At 35.3% G+C, this 22,585-nt stretch overlaps 1 protein-coding gene across 3 annotated transcripts in view; it reads right to left on the reverse strand.

The window, feature by feature from the left end:
- Il33 (interleukin 33) overlaps window positions 1-22,585 on the reverse strand; it is a 45,359-nt gene that overhangs the window by 20,605 nt on the left and 2,169 nt on the right. Inside the window, exon 1 of one of the 3 annotated variants that reach the window (XM_048806799.1) lies at window positions 5,824-5,842. The exons of the other annotated variants lie outside the window; for them this stretch is intronic. The gene's annotated coding sequence lies outside the window, so the exon portion shown is untranslated. Of the gene's footprint in view, window positions 1-5,823; window positions 5,843-22,585 lie in introns of those variants that run through there. 3 annotated transcript variants of the gene reach the window in all.

Raw genomic sequence — 22,585 nt, forward strand, 5'->3', positions numbered from 1 at the left:
AATATCTTGCAATTGCTGCAACCTTCAAGCCTGCATAATTTGCAAAAACTTTCCCACAAATAATCTCTTGATGATAAATCCTATATAAGAAATAATGCTGTGCTAGCTCTGGATCACTGTTCTTCCATCAGAGGTCAGTGTCCCATCTGGTTCCACCTTTCTGTTTGTAAATGTTTGTGTGTCTTTCTTAATTCCCCATTGCCCCTTGCTGGTTTTTAGGGTTGGCACAATGGCAGAATGTTCTCTCTGATTTTATGTGGATGTTAATCACAGGGGATGATTAGAAGTTCATTGGACTAGACAAAGGGAAATGAAGGGAAGGGAGGAATGGAAATATAAAAGGCAGTAGAATGAATAGGCATATTTTTCCTATCCATATATATGAATACATGACCAATGTAACTCCCCATCAGATACAACCACAATAATGGGATTTTTTTTTTTTGGTACCAGGGATTGAACTCAGGAGCACTTGATCACTGAGCCTCATCCCCAGCCCTTTTTTGTATTTTATTTAGAGACAGAGTCTCACTGAGTTGCTTAGCACCTCCCTTTTGCTGAGGCTGGCTTTGAACTCACTATCCTCCTGCCTCAGTCTCCTGAGCTGCTGGGGTTACAGGTATGTACCACTATGTCTGGCAATAATGGGGATCTTAACTGGAACAAGTTTTACTCATTCTATGTATGTATAATGTCAAAATACACTCTACTTTCATGTGTATCTAGAAAGAACAAATGAAAAATAAAACCACAGTTTCTTCATAAGAATGAATTTCTTCATAATAATTTAAGCTCATAAGGTTGTTGTGAGAATCAGATAAGATGTATTTTAAGCAGTTGGCATGGATGATGGCACATAGCAGAAACTCAATACATCTTTTAAAATATTGTTGTCATTGATATTTTTTGTGATGTGGGACTCTTGGGAATGTTTCAATAAGAAAAGAGTCAATGAAAAGAGATAAAAAGAATATATGATAATCATGGAGGAGATAGATAAGAGAGAAGAATAGTAGAGGAAGGGACAGATTTTTAAAGGAGGAGTCATCCTACTTGTAGGCAAGAAGGAAAAGTGAGAGAAGGGAGAAGATATGAAGTTTTAGGGTTTGGGACGCGAACCCGAGGATTTTATAAAATGACATCAATCTTTTTAGTAATGTAAATTGTGAAAGAGTCAGAGACGAACAGGAAAATAATTTATTTGAACTTTTGAGAATACTTGGGAAAAAAATCTAAAACAGCTCCTTGGAGAATATAAGAAATTCAATCACCTAATGAATAGGGAGTTATTGTTCGGTGGTACAGAGTTTCAGTTTTATTAAGAGGGAAAAAAAAGTTTTGGAAGTAGATGGTAGAGCACTTGCAAAACAATCTGAATGTACTAAATGCCATAGAACTATATGAAATGTTCTGGTGAAAATAGTGGTCAGAATGAGATTTCTGAGTGAGCTATTGAAGAGTGCTAGAGTCATGAAAACAGTCATTGAAATCTCCAAAGGTGACAACAACACAGGCAATGATGAAAGGAGGCATTCCCCTCTGATTAACAATGACAAAATGTGTGTGATACATTCCTTTCCAAAATTGCAGATGTATATGGTTGCCTCTTAGACTGGAGAAGACTTCAAGAAACTTATATTCAGTAAGTACTGAATGCCCATTTTATGCCAGGGACTAGGTATTTCATTAGCATTAATATTATCTCCTACATTTTGTTGTTGTTCAGAGATAAATGGCCAAGTAGTAAATTTCTATTTAAGATATAGTTTCTTGATAGATTAAAATCTGTTAGGTTTTCTCCCTAATTTAAATGTATGTCATTTCTTCTGAAACATTCTCCTCCCATGCCCATGAATACTCCTTATGCTCTTCCTTCTGTGGGACACTACGTGAAAATTTCATTTGACTTTATCATGTTATCTACCTCTGAGCAACTTGAAAATAATTTTGAATCACTCACCTTCTTTTATATTTTAGGTAGTGCTCTTTGACTAGTAATTGCCCTCTTTTAAAATACTGATCTGCTTAAAAGTGTTAGGTTGGCTGTTGAATTTTCTTTCCTTATTGTGAATTATACTTCAAAAAATTTAAAAAATAAGATTGATTTCCTCTGATGAGTCTTGTCATTAAAATGCAGTTAATAAGAACTTTTATTAAAAATACATAGTTATTATGGAAAATTTGGATAATACATAAAAGAGGAAGTTTACCCTACAATGCCCAAGAAAGTAGTTAAATGATTTGAAAAGAAACACAACTGGCAATCATTGTACGAAAATCCTAACCTCCCTGATGTCCTGAGGCCTTTAATAGTGTTAGATTTGAATCTCTTTGTGGTAATGCACAGAGTGCTGCATCACAATAATAAATCAAATACTTTGTCTAGTATTGGTCTAGGTACTAGAGACATAGCAGTGAACAAAGCAAAATATTTCTTGGTCATATAAATATTGTTATATAAATATTAGTGAGCAGTGATAAATTGGGGCAGAAGATAAAGGAGTAGAATAATATTAAGATAGTGTAGTCAGATAAGTTGACACTGAAGATGCATCCCAAACATCCAAAGAACATGTGGAAGGGATAGGAAGCAGGTGCTTTCTGAGCAGAGAAAATCCAGAGGAAAGGCCCTGAGATGGTCAGAACCTGAAGTATTTAGGGAACCAAGGGGGCCAGCGTGGCTGGATCAGTGGGTTTTGGGGAAAGCTTAATGCAATGGGATTGACAGTGGAAGGGGACAGAAGCTAGGTTGAGCTGACCCTAGAGGCCAGAGGAAGAAGCTTGGATTTTATTTAAAGTGCATGGGAAGCCAAAGAAACGTTTCAAGTAATATGGATGTGATTTGTTTTTTGGTTTTAAATTAGGCTGCCATGTGAGGAACAGCTGGAGGGCAATAAGAGAGAAGAAATGAAACCAGCCAGGAGTTTGCATTAGTTCAGACTCTTAATAATGGTGTTGTTGGTGGTAATGATAGAGGCTACTGTGTTTTTGGTATGTTACATGGGCCAGATGCTTTATCTCTAATTGCCATCTTAATCCTGAAGTTTTAATATGATTGTCTCCCTTTTAGAAGTGAGGAACTGATATGGTGGGTCCTGCCTGCGATCCCACCTACTTGGGAGACTGAGGCAGGAGGGTTGCAAAATTGAGGCCAGCTTGGACAAATTAGCAAGAAAGACCTTGTCTCAAAAAAAAAAAAAAAGGAAATAGTGGCTCAGAGAGATTGTCTTGCAAAAGACTATATATATAATAAGAAGCAAAGCTAGAATCTAATATCAAGTTCATCTGGCTCTTTCTTTTAGCTTATGGGGAGGATTGGTAGAATGGGTTGAATTCCTAGGTCTTAAATTTCATTCATCATTTTGTTGAGTTTTCATGCCCTTGCATGTCTTTAAGTTGAATAGCACTTGACACTTATAAACCAGTTCTGTACTTTTCCATGTTTTTTCTGGATGCAATATTACCCAGTCATTTTTATACATTGACACTATGTGCTCCATCAACTTTTATCACCTTATCTCTCCCTTCATAGCCTCTACCTTTCAGATGACTAGATTAATTTACCATTCTTCAGTTCCTCATGTGCTTTCATACCTCCATACCTTTGTTCAGACTGTTCTTGCTAGTGGTGCTTCTTATTATTTGTCTGGGAAGCTTCAACCTAACTCTTGGAGCCTAGTTCAAATCTTTATTTCCCTAAAAACCCAAAATGAAATAGACTTTATTGCTTACGTCTTACTTGCTTACAATAGCCAACTCTGTGTATGTATGTCTGCTCCACTGGACTGCTACCTTCTTGGGAACCAGGGTTGTGCCTCAGTAATATTTATTTTTCCAGAAACTTTCCATAGAAGGCACTTGGTAAGTCATTCTGCAATTTGGATCAGTCCTTAAAAAATCTCTATAAGTAAGGCAGGCATCACCTAGTAAAAATATGTGGGGACTCTGTTCAAATTCCCAAGATCTACAGAGGAATCTACAGAGGAGTGGAGGTGGAACTTTGTGTTGAGCTGAAAGAAATTGACACTACTGTTATTTTTTAAATATTTATTTTTTAGTTGTAGTTAGATACAATACTTTTATTTTATTTATTTATTTTGATTTGCTGCTGAGGATTGAACCCAGGGCCTCGCATGTGCTAGGCAAGTGCTCTACCGCTGAGCCACAACCTCATCCCTGACACTACTATTTTTGAAGTACAGAAATGATGGTTTTATAGGGATCAGTCTACCAGAACCCAGGTCTTCTTGTTCTTGGATCAATACTCTTTCAGAAGCTTTAAAAGAAGCTGACTTTCTGGCTGGCTTGTGGCTTGTTCAATACACATTGTTTTATTTTCCACTCCATTCCCATCCTCCTCTCCATGTCTCACACACTTTGGAAGCCCAGTTTGTGTAGCAGATCAAGTCCTTAGTGATTTTTGAAAAAACAGAAGTAGGATGGCCTCCTTTCCTAAGCTTAGTAAACCTGGGTCTTTTCCCTCCCCTCAGATCCCTTCAGCTTTTGAACTCCGAGTTTCCCCATCTTAAAAAATAACTCAGCTAGAATTGCAAGCCACCAGATATTCTCATAGGAAAACTTCCAGGGAAAATGAGTAGTTTATAGTCAAAATTTATAAAGCAAAGAAGAATTCTAGGCACTATGATAAAAGCCCATAGCAGAAAACAACTGTAAAGTCTTCATGTATTAGAATAATCAGAAATGACATAAAAATGACTGATTTTAATATGTATAGATAGTGTTGTAAAAAAGATTGACAAGACAAACAGGGACCTAGAAATTAAAAAAATAATGATATCAAAACTCAACAGAGAATCAGAGCCTCTGGGACAGGAGCCCCCTGTGTTTCCTCCTTTGCTAGCAAAGCAATAAAACTTCTTTTTCCTTTTTCTCAAAACCGTGTCCTCATTGGTTTTGCATTGGGGACAAGGACCAAGCTTTTGGTAACAAATTGGTGACAACAAAGGGACCCAAGAGCAGCTCCTGCTCTGGTTTTTTAGGGGTAGGTCTGGTACTCTGAGAAAACTGCCTCCCATGCTGAGGATGCAAGTGGCTGGTGAGCTTGTTGAGTCAACTGCTGAAGAATTAGGAGATGGGGTGAGTTTACCTTGGGCTAAACCAGAGGAGCTGTTTATGTGAGTAAAGGGAAGGACCTAGCAAACCATCCCAGCAACTGCCAAAGCTCCTTTTGCTTCAGAGAACTCCCACCCTCTCTTCCTTAACTGTACAGGATGGTCCATCAATCACTCTATTTTAAGAAAAAGGAAACTGAACACAGTCAAGTTGTGACACAGTTGTCCATGTGCATGATCCCTGCCCTATGTATGTGTTATAGTCACCTGCCAACTGCAACCATGGACTTCTGTACTGCTTTGATGCTAAAAATCCTTAACTGTCCATGCTCCACCTGATAGAGGACAAGGACTTAAGGTTACTTCCCCCAACTTTGCCTGTGTCCACAAGGAAGCATTTTGGAGATGTTACTGCCCATTTCCTTGGAAATGAAATATAAAAATTTACAGTGGTGAAGTGTAACAGTGGTAATGCACAGAGTGCTGCTTAACAATAACAACAACAATAAAATAAAAATAAAAATATTTTGTCTGTGTTGGGCTAGGTACTGGAGATACAGCAGTGAACAAAGCAAAATATTTATGCCTTGAATATAGCCCTTGCTGCTCTTTACTGTGACTTATTTTTCAAATGGACATGTTTCTTTCTCTTCCTCTCTCCCTCCCCTTTCCTAATCTCCCTCTCTAATCTGGGGGGGGGCAGGAATACCTTTTTTCCCCACCCTATGCAGAGTTATTTGCACACACATACCACAGGAATGAAGGAATTCATACTTTCCAGATGACACCAGGAGATCTAAAAAAAAAAAAAATACCATCTCTCAAATTAACAAGTGAATTATAACTCCAGACAGAGAACACCTGGACTGTAATCTTTGAATCACTTCTTTAAGAGGTCCCTGTTCCCCCTGATGAGCAGAATCACAGATTTTAGGACAGGAGCTCCCTGTGTCTCTCCTTTACTAGCAAAGAAATAAGTCACTTCTTTTTCCTTTTAAAAACCAAAACCAAACCAAAAAAAAAAAAAAAAGCCCCAAACCTCAATGAAGCAGCAGATTTGACATGGGTGAAGAGAGTTGGTGAATGGAAAATACATTTGAAGATTTTTTTAAAAATACAATCCAGATACACGTAGAGATGGAAAATATGAAAAATGAGATAGGAGAATTTGGAGGATAAGAATGAGACAGTCTAATGTCTATCTACTTTGCAATCATAGAAGGAAATGATAGAATAGAGAAGGAACTATATTTGAAGATATAATGACTGAGAGCTTTCCAGAATTTTAGAAAGATCCCACTCTTCAGACATAAGAATACCAGTGAATCCTAAGCAGGAAAAAGAGAGAAGGGAAAAGGAAAAGGAAAGGATAGGACTACATTTTGATACATTAACTAGGAAACTGAAGAACATTAAAGAAAAAAGAGAAGGTTGTAATTTCAATCACTAAGAATAATGAATTAAGCAGAGGCAGGAGTATCGCAAGTTCAAAGTCAGCCTCAGCAATGGGGAGGCACTAAACAACTCAGTGAGACCCTGTCTCTAAATAAAATATAAAATAGGGCTGGGGGCCCATGCAGGACTACTGAGTACCTAAGTGGGCACCATCAACACCCACACAGAGCTTTCAGCCACCCACTTGAGCAGAAATGACTGACACCACTCCCATGTGGAACCCCATCTACCAACGTGGGGATTCCCTGGTCACTGCATTCTTGGGAATCTGCAGAAGTGGAAATACTATGCCCAGTAGCCTGCCTGCACCCGAGAACTTCACACAGGCTCTGAAGTCAGCCAACAGCCACACACTGCACGAGCTCATCTCCAATGCCACTGCTCAGTTCCCCACAAACGATGAGACAGCCCACTGCTGAAAGCACACACCTCCATCTTGGGTCATCTTCATCACCATCGTCAGTGGGGGACAACTTCCAGTTTCGGAACTTCAGCTAGCCGGGTACCTAGTTTCTAACCCCACCCCCCCAGCAGCTGCTACCCTTGCATAGTGACACCCTGGTTAACTTTACCACCCTGAGGGCAGAGACACCAGCTAACAACAGACAACCTCACCTATTGGATGAGAGGGAAGCAGGAAAGACAGGAATTGCCAACCAAAACAATCCTGTTTCTTCCTTCAAGATTTTTTTTTCTTTTTTCCCCCTCTCCCTCTCTATTCTCCCACCCTCGAATCCCCAACATATGTGAAACCAAGTACTTTGCATGAATTAGTATTTTGGGGACTGGGATGTCTGAATAGTATATTAAAGTTGTTTTGTACATTCTTTTTTTTCTTTTATCCCACCAATTTCTACAATTTTAATATATTTTATCTTTCTTAATATATATGTGTGTTTGTTTTATGTACTCTACTGTCTTCTCACTTGTCTACCCAAAATTAATTCCTCTCCCTTCTCCTGCTACTAATTTTCCTCTTTATATTTCTCCTTCACACTTCCTAAGATATAGCAACTCAATATCCTCACTCCCTACCTCCTCAGTATATCATCCTACTTCTCACCCCTGGTCTTTGTCCACCATCAGAAACTGTAAACCCTTTTACTACTAAGTATATTGTAGATAATAATTGAATTTACCATTTCTGTACATTGTGAACAAACTGTAAACATCTTAATAGCAAATGTTTGTTTTTAGGATGTATACTATTTATATTAGGATCTGGTAACATTGTCTGTAACCTCAAAGGAGAGGTATTGGATCCCTATAAGGGCACTATAAGCCTATTGGGTAAAAATATTAATGCACTGATGCCTTGGATCCACAGAGCTAGAAGGGAAGACACACAAGCAATATGAAAATACAAGGGAAGAAAGTGCCTCAAACAAATCAAGATACCACATTATTATAATCTATGGCCAGCACAGCAGAAGAAATTACAGAGAAGGAGTTCTAGATGTACATGATTAAGATGTTCTCTAAATTAGAGGGTGATATAAGATAGAAAATACAGACAGCAGATGATCATTTCAACAAAGAACTACATAAACAAATACTGGAAGCAAAAGATTACTTCAATAGTGAGATAGAAGTTCTAAAAAAAAAAACAAACAGAAATCCTTAAAATGAAAGAAACGATAAATCAAATTAAAAGTTCAATTGAAAGCCTCACCAATAGATTAGACCACTTAGAAGTCAGGACCTCAGATAATGAAGACAATACATGTAATCTTGAAAAGAATGTAAACAACACAGTGAAAATGATAAGAAACCACGAGTAGAGCATTCAAGAAATATGGGATGGCAAAAAAAAGGACCAAATTTAAGAGTTATTGGGATAGAGGAGGGAACAGAGTTCCAAATCAAAGGAATGAGCAATATATTCAATGAAATAATATCAGAAAAATTTCCAAACATGAAAAATCAATTGGAAAAACCAAATTCAAAAGGCTTATAGGATGCCAAATGTACAGAATCACAACAGATCCACACAGGCAAATCATAATGAACATGACTAACATAGAGAATAGGGGGAGAATTTTAAAAGCCACAAGAGAAAACAATCAGATTACATATAGTAGGAAACCAATTAGATTCTGTGCAGACTTTTCAACCCAGACTCTGAAAGCTAGAAGATCCTGGAACAATATATATGAAGCTCTGAAAGAAAATGGATGCCAATCAAGAATCTTATATCCAGCAAAATTAAGCTTTAGATTTGATGATGAAATAAAAAACCTTCCATGATAAACAAAAGTTAAAAGAATTTACAACTAGAAAACCTGCACTACAGAACATCCTTGGCAAAATATTCCATAAAGAGGAACTGAAAACTAACAATGAAAATCAGCAAAGGGAGGTATTACACTAAAGGAAAAACTAATCAAAGGAGAAACCTAGTCAAGTACCAAAACTAAACAAAGTGGCTGGAAATACAAATCTTGTCTCAATAATAACCCTGAATGTTAATAGCCTAAACACACCAATCAAAAGACATAGTCTAGAAGGTTGTATTAAAAAAAAAAAAAGACCCAACAATATACTGTCTCCAAAAGACTCATCTAATAGAAAAAAAAAATCCACAGACTGAAGGTGAAAGGTTGGAAAAAATCATACCACTCAAAGCAAGCAGTAGATTCCATCCTCATATCAAATAAAGTAGACTTCAAGCCAAAGTTAATCAAAAGCGATTAAGAAGGATATTTCATACTGTTTAAAGGAACCATTCATCAACAAGGCATAACAATAGTAAATTTATATGTCCCATATAAATTTACATCTACATTCATCAAACAAACTCTTCTCAGGTTCAAGAGGCAAATAGACCACAATACAATAATTCTGGGTGACTTTAACACACCTCTTTCACCACTGGATAGATTGTATGAAAAAAAACTGAACAAAGAAACTATGCAACTCAATAATACAATCAATAACTTAGATTAACTAACATAAATAAAATATTTCATCCTTCAATGAGAGAAAACACTTTCTTCTCAGCAGCACATGATCCTTCTCTAAGACAGACCATATATTATGCCACAAAGCAAATCTTAGCAAATGTAAAAAAAAAAAATAGAGGTACTATCCTGCATTCATAATGACATGAAATTAGAAATTAATGATAAAATAAAAATAAAAGCCACTCCAACACCTGAAGACTAAATAATGTGCTACTGAATTGAACAATTGGTTGTAAAAGACATCAAGGAGGAAATTTAAAAATTCTTAGAGGTGAATGAGAACAAGGATACAATGTATCAAAATCTCTGGGACCCTATGGGCAATACTAAGAGCAAAGTTCATTGCACAGAATTCATTCCTAAAAGAAGAAAAAGTCAACAAAATAAATGACCTATCATTACATATGAAAGCCCTAGAAAAAGAAGAACAAATCAACACCAAAAGCAGTAGAAGATAGGAAATAATTAAAATCAGAGCTGAAATCAATGAAATTAAAACAAAAGAAACAGTTGAAAAATTGACAAAACAAAAAGTTGATTCTTTGAAAAAAATAAAAAAAAGTAGAAAACCCTTCGCCGTGCTAATGAAGAGAAGGAGAGAGAAAACTTAAATTGCTAACATATATGATGTAAAAGGAAATATCCAGTAGACACTATAGAAATACAGAAGAGGATTAGAAATTATTTTGAAAACTTGTACTCCAATAAATTGGAAAATATCAAAGGCATTAACAAATTTGTAGAGTCATATGATTTCCCCAAATCGAATCAGGATGATATACACAATTTAAACAGATCAATTTCAAGTGATGAAATAGCAGATACCATCAGAAGCCTACCAATCAAGAAAAGACCAGGACTGAATGTATACACAGCTAAGTTCTACAAGACCTTCAAAGAAAAACTAATACCAATACTCTGCAACTTATTTCAGGAAATCGAAAAAGAGAGAGCACTTCCAAACTCATTCTGTGAGGCAAATATCACCCTGATTCCAAAACCAGACAAAGACATATCAAAGAAAGAACACTTCAGACCACTATCTCTAATGAACATAGATGCAAAAATTCTCCATTCAATTCTGGCAAATCAAGTACAAAAACATCAAAAAGAGAGTGCACCATGATCAAGTGAGGTTCATCCCAAGGATGCAAGATTGGTTCAACTTACAGAAATCAATAGATGTAATTCATCACATCAATAGATTTAAAGATAAGAATGATATGATCATCTCAATAGATGCAGGAAAAGCATTCCATAAAATACAGCACCCCTTCATGTTCAAAACACTAGAAAAACTAGGGATAACCTGGACATATCTCAACATTATAAAAGCTATCTATGCTAAGCCCCAGATGAACATCATTCTAAATGGAGAAAATTGAAAGCATTCCCTCTAAAAACTGGAACAAGACAGGGATGCCCTCTTTCACCACTTCTATTTAACACAGTTCTTGAAACAATGGCCACAGCAATTAGACATACGAAAGAAATTAAAAGGATACAGAAGAAAAAGAAGAACTCAAATTAGCACTGTTTGCCAACGATGTGATTCTATACCTAGAAGACCCAAAAAATTCCACCAGAAAACTTCTAGAACTAATAAATGAATTTAGTGAAAGAGCAGGATACAAAATCAACACCCATAAATCAAAGGTATTTCTGTATATCAGTGACAAATCCTCTGAAGGAGAAACTAGGAAAACCACCTCTTTTATAATAGCCTTAACAAAAACCCAAAATACTTGGGAATCAACCCAATGAAATAGGTGAAACACCTTTACAATAAAAACTACAGAATGCTAACAAAAGAAATTAAAGAAGAACTTAGAAGATGGGAAGATCTACCTTGTTCTTGGGTAGGCAGAATTAATATTGTCAAAATGACCATACTACCCGAAGCATATACGGTCTGTTTTAGAGAAGGATCCATGTGCTGCTAAGAAAGTGTTTTCTCTCATCGTAGGATGAAATATTTTATATATGTATATATTTAATGCAATTCCAATCAAAATCCCAATGACATTCCTTATAGAAATAGAAAAAGCAGTTGTGTAATTCATGTGGAAAAATTAGAGACCCTGAATAGCTAAAGCAATCCTTGGTAAGAAGAGTGAAGCAGGTGGCATCACTATACCAGAACTTAAACTATACCACAGAGCAATAGTAACAAAAATGTCTTGGTAGTGTCACCAAAATAGACTGGTAGACCAATGGTACAGAACAGAGGACTCAGAGACTAATCCACATAATTACAGTTATCTTATATTAGCCAAATGCACCAAAAACACACACTGGAGAAGAGATAGCTTCTTCAACAAATGGTGCTAGGAAAACTGGAAATCCATGTGCAACAAAATGAAATTAAACCCCTATCTCTCACCATGCATAAAACTCAACTCAAAGCGGATCATGGACCTAGGAATTAAACCAGAGACCTTGCATCTAATATAAAAAAAAGTAGGCCCAAATCTCTATTATATTAGATTAGGCCCCTATGTCCTGAATAAGACTCTCATAGTGCAAGCATTAAAGAATTAATAAATGGGATGGATTCAAACTAAAAAGCTGCTTCTCAGCAAAAGAAACAATCAATGAGGTGAATAGAGAGCCTGCAGCTTGGGAGCAAATATTTATCACTTGCACATCAGATACAGACTAATCGCTAGGGTATATAAAGAACTCAAAAAGCTAAAAACCAAAAAATAAATAAATAAATAAATAAATAACCCAATCAATAAATGGGCCAAGGAACTGAACAGACGCTTCTCAGAAGGTGATATATAATCAATCAACAAATATATGAAAAAATGTTCAATATCTCTAGCAATTAGAGAAATGCAAATCAAAACTACTCTAAGATTTCATCTTATTCCAGTCAGAATGACAGTATTAAGAATACAGACTACAATAAATGTTGGTGAGGATGTGGGGAAAAAGGCACAGTCATACACTGCTGGTGGGACTGCAAATTGGTGCAGCCAATATGGAAAGCAGTATGGAGATTTCTTGGAAAACTGGGAATGGAACCACCATTTGACCCAGCTATCCCACTCTTCAGTCTCTACCCAAAATACTTAAGAATAGTATACTACAGGGACATAGCTACATCAATGTTTATTGCAGCACAATTCACAATGGCTAAACTGTGGAACCAATCTAGATGTCCTTCAGTTGATTCCATACCTAGAAGACCCAAAAATTGGATAAAGAAAATGAGGTACATATACACAATGGAATATTACTCAGCAATGAAAGAGAATAAAATTATGGCATTTGCAGGTAAATGGATGGAGTTGGAGAATATATGCTAAGTGAAATTAGCCAATTTCCAAAAAATAAATGCCGAATGTTTTCTCTGATATAAGGAGTCTGATTCATAGTGGAGTTGGGAGAGGGAGCATGGGAAGATTAAATGAAATCTAGATAGAAACAAGGGGAGGGAGGGGAAGGGAAGGGAAGGGAGGGGCCCTAAGTATATGAATGAAGACACGAATGGTGTGAATATACTTTGTATACACCCAGAGATATGAAAAATTGTGCTCTCTATGTGTAATATGAATTATAATGCATTCTGCTGTCACATATAACAAATTAGAATAAAAAATTTAAAAAATGATAAATATTTGAGGATGTAGATGTGTTAGACCTCATTCATGATTATACAATGTATACATGATAACAAAAAGAATAATGAATTAGTCTATTGAGATGAGTAAAAACAATTTTGATAGTGCTATGAATGCATGTGTACAGTCTTACAGTAATCCCAGAACCTGTGAAATTAACTACAGATATTTGCAGAACCAATGAAGCATCTCTGTGGTCCATTGAGCACTATTAAAAACTGCAGCGACCTGATGTGGTGGCACACACCTGTAATCCCAGCGTCTCAGGAGACTGAGCCAGGAGGATCTCAAGTTCAAAGCCAGCCTCAGCAATGGTGAGGCCCTAGGCAACTCAGTGAGATCCTGTCTCTAAATAAAATACAAAATAGGGCTGGGGATGTGGCTCAGTGGTTGAGTGTCCATAAATTCAATCCGTGATACCCCCCTCAAACAAATACACATACACACACACACAAATGAAAAACTGCAGAGATGGCCTCAAACTCCTTATTTTACAGATGAGGAAAGTGATGCTCAGAGCTAGTAAATGGGTACTTGGGGGAGCCAGGACCAGATCTTGGGTCTTCCAACTCACAGAGCACTAGTGTGACTGCTAGTTTTCTCTACCCTGCTGTTGTTTCTTTAAAACATTAAACAGCAACATAGAAAAAGTGTGAGGAAAAGTAGTTTCAGTTTATCAGAGAACTTTTTGGTGCTGTCCTCATGTTTCATGTGTAAAACTTAATAACTCTTTTAATACATTGTTAGTGCAATGTCTCCTCTCTAGAAGAGAAACTGCACACTTTTTTTGGATGGAGATAATGGGAGACAGCCTTGATTTGTTTCCTTTTAGTTAATGAGAAAGCATGAGGCTTGAGTAAGAAAGAGTTTTTGAAAATGTGACTCAAACTGAGTCACACAAAATATTTGACACAGCATTCTGTAGAAGGTGGCAGAGGAAGAAAAGGTAGGGGAAATCTTACCACAAAAAAGGCTTTGCTAAGAAATTCACGGGGAAAAGCAAGTGCCAAGTCACACTGTGTGGGTACACCTGAGTCATTAGGTTATAAATCAGTTCATAAAACTAGGGATAAATCTGATTTGTTTTGCTTTATTTCAGTGCTTTAGACTTTTATATGATTTTCTTTCTAAAAAAGTTCATACCCTAGACCTGCAATGGAAGGGTACAGAATGCCAATATATCAAATTCTATCACTTCTTTTTTTTCATGAAAAGATAGTATTGTGTTTATTTGCATGTATGTATGAAAAATTATTTCTGGATCTTGCCTAATTACCCACAGATATATATGTCTGTCTGTCTGTCTGTCTGTCTATCTATCTATTTGCAGTACCGGGGATTGAACCCACTCTGCCATTAAGCTACATCTCCAGCCCTTTTTATTTTTTATTTTGAGACAAGATCTCCTTAAGTTGCCAGGCTGGCCTCAAACTTCTGATCATCCTATGCCTTAGCCTCCAGAGTCTCTGAGATTATGGGCAAGAGCTACTACACTTGATTCTGTAATATGTCCATTTAAATTTATTTACTTGTAGAGCAGCAGGCTGATTTGAGTATGCATATTTTTCAAACATAAAACATTAAGAAAAAGAAATTTGTGTCGTATATCACGGATATATATATATTTAGAGTCAGTGAAAGTTGTTCCTTACTTCCATTCCTGGTACACAGAGATTCCAATAAATACTTGAAATATATCCTGTGAGCCAGTGAATTCATTTGAAGCCAACAATAGAAAATAACAAGGAATAACAAGAAGAGTTTCTGAAAGAACAAGGCAGGTATTTATGGAAATGAGGAAAGAAGGATTCTAATCTCTACAGTTTAGGTCCAGAAGAAGGAAGCTTAAAGTACCAGTTGCAATGGCACAACTTTGCATTGGTAGAAGATAAATGTACCAACTCCATTTAAAAAATATATATATTTTTTAAAAATTGTAAGTTTTCTCTTCAATAATGGAGAACAACTGCTGTTTAGCAAAGCATTTGCTAGTTACGTTGTAAAGACTAAAGACAGGTTTCAAAAGTGCACTGAACATTTTATTCTCAGACTCCTGGCCCCCAACCAGAAGATAAAAATTGAACAAACACACAAAAAACTAACCAGCTAAACTAACCAGTCAGTCAACCAATCAGCCTTTAGCATTTGGGTATCAAATGTACAACCCCTTTATGGTCTGGTTTATGAAATGCTTGTGATAAATTAAACAAAGCAAGTAATTGTCTAATTATATGCTTTTTGAACAATGTTATAATGTAAAAAATTCATTAAGGTAAATTATTATTAGTTCATAATGATTCAACAGTAACCTAGTTCAATTTTTTTAAGTACATCCTATTCAAAAGTCTATAAAAACTCTGTTTTTGATAGGAAGTTGAAAGGTGAATCCTTTTTTTTTTTTTGAACTGTAGTAGAATATTTTAAAAAGTATCCCAGTATTCCAGACCATTTTCTTCTGAAACAGAAAAATAATATAATGGTTTCTTTTATTAATGTTTTCTTTTTTATTAATGTTTTCTTCCCTAATTAATTTCGCCCTGCAATTGGAACACAACAAAGGAGTCCCTCAGCTTCAAAATTACAATCCTATAGAAGATCTTTTTTTCTAGCTAGTTAAGTCTGGAAAAACATACAGGTTGTCCCAGACTAACAGATGTATTTCTGGGTTAGGTAAAGAAAATACAATGGCCAGGGATGTGGCTCAGTGATAGATTGCTTGCCTAGCATGTGCGAGACCCTGTGTTCCATCTCAGCACCACAAAGCAAACAACTTCAATAACAACAACAACAAAATCCAGAAAATGCATGCATCCTATCAAAATCCTATGAGAATGAAAAAGCTATCAAGTATTGGCAAGGATTGGGATATATGCAATTCTTATACAACAGAAAGGCATAAAAATGTTCACCAAAAGAAATGCAGTGGGGGCTGGGGTTGTGGCTCAGTGGTAGAGCGCTTGCCTCGCACGTGAGAGACCCTGGGTTCCATCCTAAACACCACATAAATAAATAAAATAGAGATATTGTGTTCAATTACAACTAAAAAATAAATATTAAAAAATGCAATGGAATGTTTCTAGCAGTTATAGTCCTCTATCTTTACTTAGGAAATAACCCAAATTGTGATATATACATTTACAGGTATAAGATTTAAAAGCTACGGTTATGTGCAACCACACATATGTATCTCAGAAATATAATGTTGAGTGAAAGAGGCAGGATACCAAAGGGTGTATAATGTATGAACTCATTTATGTGTAGTTCAAAACCTATGGGCAAATGTAATGCCATGCGTTGCCTAAGAATGGAAATATATTCTGAGAAATGAATCATTAGGTGATTTCCTCAATGTGGGAACATCCTAGAGTGTACTTACACAAACCAAGGAGGCTACAACATCACTGGGGATATTATCTTATGAGACCACTCTTTATATGTGATCCATCATTGATTGAAATGTGTTTATGCAGTGTGTGATTATGTAATATAGGAAAGCATAATAATGGTAATCCTTAAGATAGAGAGTAGTTATTAGAAGGGGGCATGAGGAGGCTTCTGGGGTTCTGTACTCTTCTAATTTCTTCATATGATGGCATTGGTATGTCCAATTTGTGATAATTCATTAAGCTACACAATTTGTGCAATTTTGTTTAATTTTCTATGTCTATATTCTATGTCAGTAAACTTTGCAGTTTTTTTAAGTTAAGAGAAAGAGAGACTATCAGTGAATTCTAAAATATATTGATTCAAGTGTGGTGGTCAATGAGATTCATTGACAGAATTAAATAAGAAGAATTACATTGAATCTTAAAAGAGTTAAATAATTTAAAACTACTTTTAAAAATAATTAAAGGAGTTTCAACATCTGTGTTTGGAAATGGTCAGACATGAAATAAACACATTCCTTTTTCCTTAGCACTAAATACATACTTCTGATGTTTGATTAAAGGCTGTTTTCTGCTTTAGTCTTAAAAACACCTCAAATATCCCCTTTAATCTCATTAATTTTCAGTTTTTCTGGACAGAAAACAGCCTTTAGTTCACTTCCCCAGTACTGGTAATTGAACCCAGGAGAGTGATTTATCACTGATGTACATCCCCAGCTCTTTTTATTTTTTATTTTGAGACAGGGTCTCACTAAGTTGCTAAAGATGGCCTCGAACTTGTGACAATCCAGCTGACTCAGGCTCCCACATAGCATGGATCTAAGAGTAACTTTAAAAAGAGTTCAACTGTGCTCTTCAAGGGTGGGCAAAAAGTCTTTGAAAAATAAAAAAAGTTGGAATTCTGCACGAGTTAGATGGTGCTGAGAGTATTAATTAATGTTGTTTTTGAGTATTAATGTTGTTTTTGAGCTATAAATTACTCTTTTCTTTCCCCAAAGAAGAAATATAGATATGTGAAACACATGCAATTCATAGAAATTTTATTTCTACTTACCAATAAAGGGTGTAAGAGTAGACATGTGACCTAGATCTGGTCAATGAGACAGAAGGGGAGGTCAGCCTGGGACTTTTGGGAAATGTTTTCTTCTTGAAATAAGAGGCATGTGAGGAGTAAGTGCTTTTTGGCCCTTGGGAGAACATAATGCTCATGAGCCCTGAGGATGGCAGAGCAAAAAGGATGGGAAGAGCCTGGGTCCTTAATGATGTTCTTGATTCTTTATGTCAACTCTGGGACAGCCCCCCTCTGAACTTTTTGTTAAGTAAGCAACAAGTGACATTATGTTTGTGTGTGTGTGTGTGTGTGTGTGTGTGTATTGAACCCAGGGGTGATCTACCACTGTGTTACACCCCCAGTCCTTTTTATATTTTATTTTATTTACTTTATTTTTAAATTGACAAACTTGGTAGTTTTAGTGTTTGTGAAAAACAAGTTGTTCTTTATTTTATTCTCCTCAAAATTTAATTCTTTCCAACAGCCATCACACATTCTGACAATAAACAAAGAGGGTGAATCTTCAGTTCTGGCTTCTGAGGTACACAAGATAGGAATTGACCTTCTAATTCTCTAAAAATGAGCCTAAATAAGATTTTAGTCTGTTGAGAGTTATGAGCTTGTATAAAAACATTACTTGTGTCTCCCATGAACACAAGTAATGTTTCCATGAACACAAGCAATACACACCCAATAAAAATCTACTCCAAGAGAAGTGATAATTCCCAGAATATCAAGTGAAAGCCAAAGCCATTATCACATAGCCTAACTTTTTCTACTGAAGTCTTTTCTCTTTTGCGGTGTTATTAAAAGAGAAACAAAACAGCAGTTTTCTTTGACTTACTTAGGACTCCTAGACTTTGTTCTTTCTTTAACAACAGTGTCCTTAACTAATAGGGAGCTGCCTTTTTATATTTTATTTTGAGACAAGGTCTCCCTAAGTTGCTGAGGTTGGCTTTAAACTTGCCATCCTCCTACCTCAGACTCCCAAATTGCTGGGATTAGAGGGATGTGCCACTATGCCTGGGAAATAAATAAAAATTATCATTATGTTTTTAAATTATGTTCAATTTAGTGTTTCACTACTGCAGCTAAAAGCTTATCAAGTGATACAAATTCTTTTCATTTTTTTTTGTTTAAGTGTAATCTACACTGACATTTTCTAAATCTTAAAATGAAATGGCAAAAAACTAATATACTCTGGAGGTTGACTTAATAATATACTTAAATAAATATGAAGTTCTGCACATTGTAATATTTAAATATATAAATAAAAAATATTTAAAGAAAAATTTATAAAAATGAATATCCAAATTGATGTATTAAAATCAATAAAAGAATATTATATATGAGCATGATATATCAAAAAATAGAAAAGATTAACTGAAAATCTTTTTTGTCAGAACAAGATTTTGAAAACTATTTAAGGTGCTCTTAAATAGTTAAAAAAATGCAGATTGCCAATAAGAATGCTGTTGTTACTATTTTTACTATTAGTTTACAGACTGCTAATGTAACAGTGTTATTGCTATTTTATTATAAAACAGTAAAACACCTGTTGGATTTTTTTATCAAAAATATTTGTATATAAATTTAGTTATATAATGATTATGAATATCATATACTTATAAATCATGCATTAAGTAATTTGAATGAACAAATAGTGACAAAATGAAATGACTTGTAAAGGCTGAAAATCAAACTTCATAAAATCATAAAGGAAGAGAGGGAATGATAAATATTATTGACTCTAGGAGAAAAGAAAGGATGCCACTAGGTAATGGCACAGAGGGGACTTCAAATGTGTTAGTAATATTCTATTTATTATGCCAAATGTTAAAGTGTTAGTAATATTCCATTTATTATGCTAGATGTTAGATACACAGGTATTTGTTTTATTGTTTTTCTTCAGAACTTTCATTTATAATTACATTATGCATATTATCTTTAGTGTATGAAAATATTTCATAATTTAAAAGCTTTTAAAAAAGAAAATTAAACTGCAGCTAACATTATATTCATAAAGTAAACTGTTAAGCAGGCTTCTCTCTCCTCCACTAACTAAGATAGCTACCAATTAAGAAAACCAATATCAACACTTTCAGAACTAAAGAGAACAATTTGTTGCCTGAAAGCAATGTTTAATTAAAAAAAACAAAACTATGAGGTGGGTTTTGCTTTGTTTTGTTTTGTTGCAGTACTAAAAATTGAACTCAGAGGCACACTACTGCTGAGCTACATTATTTTCTTTAAATTTTAAGACAGGGTCTCAAGAAATTGCCCAGGCTGGCTTCAAACTTGCCATTCTCCTACCTCATGCCCCCAAATACCTGGGATTATAGGCATGTGCTGCCATACCCGACTACGAAGTGGTTCTAAAAGAACAAATGAACCAGCATAAAGAGGCTTCCATGTGTCAAACTGTCACAGTTTGACTCAAAAGAATAAAAAGAGTTATATCTAATTAAATGATTTAGCTACGACAGTAACAAAGCTCATAAGTCCATACTGTTGTTCAAAGTAGAACAGAATTTAAAATTGTTTTATGATCAAAGTATTGTTTTGAGTTACCTTTAGCAGTTAATTTTAAGTATATTTTTATGACATGGAAGCCTTTTCTTTTGCAAATGCTATAGTTACTGCTATCATCTTCTATAAGATTTTTCTTAGAAGAAAAATATGCTTATTGAATGGTGACAGAAACACTGATGTATTAGAACAGTTTGTTAAAAATTCTGTAAAGCTTTATATATTTCACAACACCTCACTGCCACACCTTTACAAGTTAGCTGGTATTCAGCTGGTAGGCTCCATGGGCTAGGTTAGATGTATAAGACTGTTCCTTTCTTGTTTTTGTTAATGCAATACCAGCTGTTAAATGTTTTAAACATCACACATGGATAGACCATGGAATTTTCTTTCATAACTAAATGGGTATACACTAATACACAGCTTTGTGTATTAGATAACTTTTATTTGGTTATTATAAGACATTAATAATTAAGAGTATATAGGCTTTAGTGAAAAGCCTCTATATTGTTTCAGTGCACAGAGAGTTCCTGGCCATTAACTTGAATAAACTAAGACTCAATCCATATCTTGTATATTTCATCCCCATATAATTTAATCAGAGCTGCATTGTGCAATGGTCATAAAAATACAACTTGAAGATCTAAAATCTTGACCATCATGCTAAGGATAATGAGCTGCTCTAGCTTTTTGCCAAATTGGTATCTTCATCATCTGTTTGTAGAATTGTTCGTAGGCTTAGTCTTGGTTATCTAGCGGCTGAGCTTGAAGTGAAAACTACTAAAATGAAAAGACTCTGTTGAACACCTCTCTTAAAGAGAAAACTAAAAAAATTTTTTAAATTATTACTTCAGAATGCAAATGACTTTAATACTACTAAATTTCGGTCTCTCATGGACTAGACAGTACTGAGAAGTCCTGCTTGATATAATGAAGGTAATAACAATTAGGTAGCCAGGGGCTGGGGTTGTGGCTCAGTGGCAGAGCGCTTGCCTAGCATGTGTAAGGCAATGAGATCTATTCTCAGCACTGCATATATAAAGGTCCATTGACAACTAAAAAAAATTTTAAAAAATTAGCCAGATATAAGCATTACCTATCATTAACTAGGCATAGTACCCTCTAAACTGTAGAACAGTTTATACTCCTGTATGTATTATTAGCATCAAATTTTTTTATTTTTATTTATTTTTAAATATTTATTTTTTAGTTGTATACAATACCTTTATTTTGTTTATTTATTTTTATGTGGTGCTGAGGATTGAACCCAGGGTCTCGCACATGCTAGGCGAGCGCTCTACCGCTGAGCCACAACCCCAGCCCCCAATTTATTTTATTAAGGGACACCACATAATAGCAATTATGATTAGGTTTTCACAAAACACACTCTTGAATAAGCAAAGAAAAAATTGCATTCTCTTTAATAAGCCATTATTCTACATATCCATTCAGATATGAATTATTTTTCTTTTTTTTTAAACTTTGTTTATTCATTTTTATGTGGTGCTGAGGATCAAACCCAGTGCCTCACATGTGCGAGGCAAGCACTCTGCCACTAAGCCACAACCCCAGCCCCTGAATCATTTGTCTTATGGAAGAAAAATTAGGAAGCTGAAGATTGTCATGAAATTACATCAGAAGGAATGTAACTTTTCCTATGGTTGAGACTTTATAATTTATATAATAGCATGACTTATTGCTCAAGAAAACCTAATTCTACTATTAATAATTTACCAATATGAAACAGTTATATTGACTATTGATTATGTGTTATTGAACAGGATTGCTAAAGAATGTAGATAAGCAGTACATAATGTATGTGTAGCCAGGCCTGGGGGTACACACCTGTAATCCCAGTGACTCAGGAGGCTGAGGCAGGTTCAGGGACAGCCTTGTCTACTTAATGATACCCTGTCTCAAAATTTTAAAAAATATAAAAGGCTGGGGATATAACTCAGTAGTAGAGCACCCTTAGGGTTCACTCCTCAGTACTGCAAACACATGCGCGAGCACACACACACACAAATACATCAGGAAGGAGAAATTTTGGAAATAATAAATTCAGGTTTAAGAAAGTTCATGTTTGGGTATAATAAACTCCTAAATAACAACAAGTGGAGAAAAGCTTGTAATTTCATCTTTAAGAAAACAATTTGCTTAAGTAGTATTTCTTAAACAACTGACACTGTTAAGCCAGAAAGCTAAGAAGTTAGAATGCTTGAGAGTTGAACATAGCAGACACAAAACTATGAATTTCTGTTGAACTTTTAAAGAAAATATTGAGACTTTGTTAATAATTCTGTGGGAAATAATGAGAAAAACATTCCTATGATTACTTTTTAGTGCATTCTCATATGTACCACATTGGTGGGGAAATTTTTCACAATTCTTCTTTACTTGTGAGGTATTGCAAATGGAGGCCAAATTAGATATATTTAAAATTCAAATCAGCTTATTTAAAAGTAAAGCTCCAGGAACAAAAAAAGAAGAAGGAGGAGGA

Source organism: Marmota marmota, unplaced genomic scaffold (genome assembly GCF_001458135.2).
Source record: "Marmota marmota marmota unplaced genomic scaffold, marMar, whole genome shotgun sequence".
In the NCBI taxonomy this organism is placed as follows: domain Eukaryota; kingdom Metazoa; phylum Chordata; class Mammalia; order Rodentia; family Sciuridae; genus Marmota; species Marmota marmota.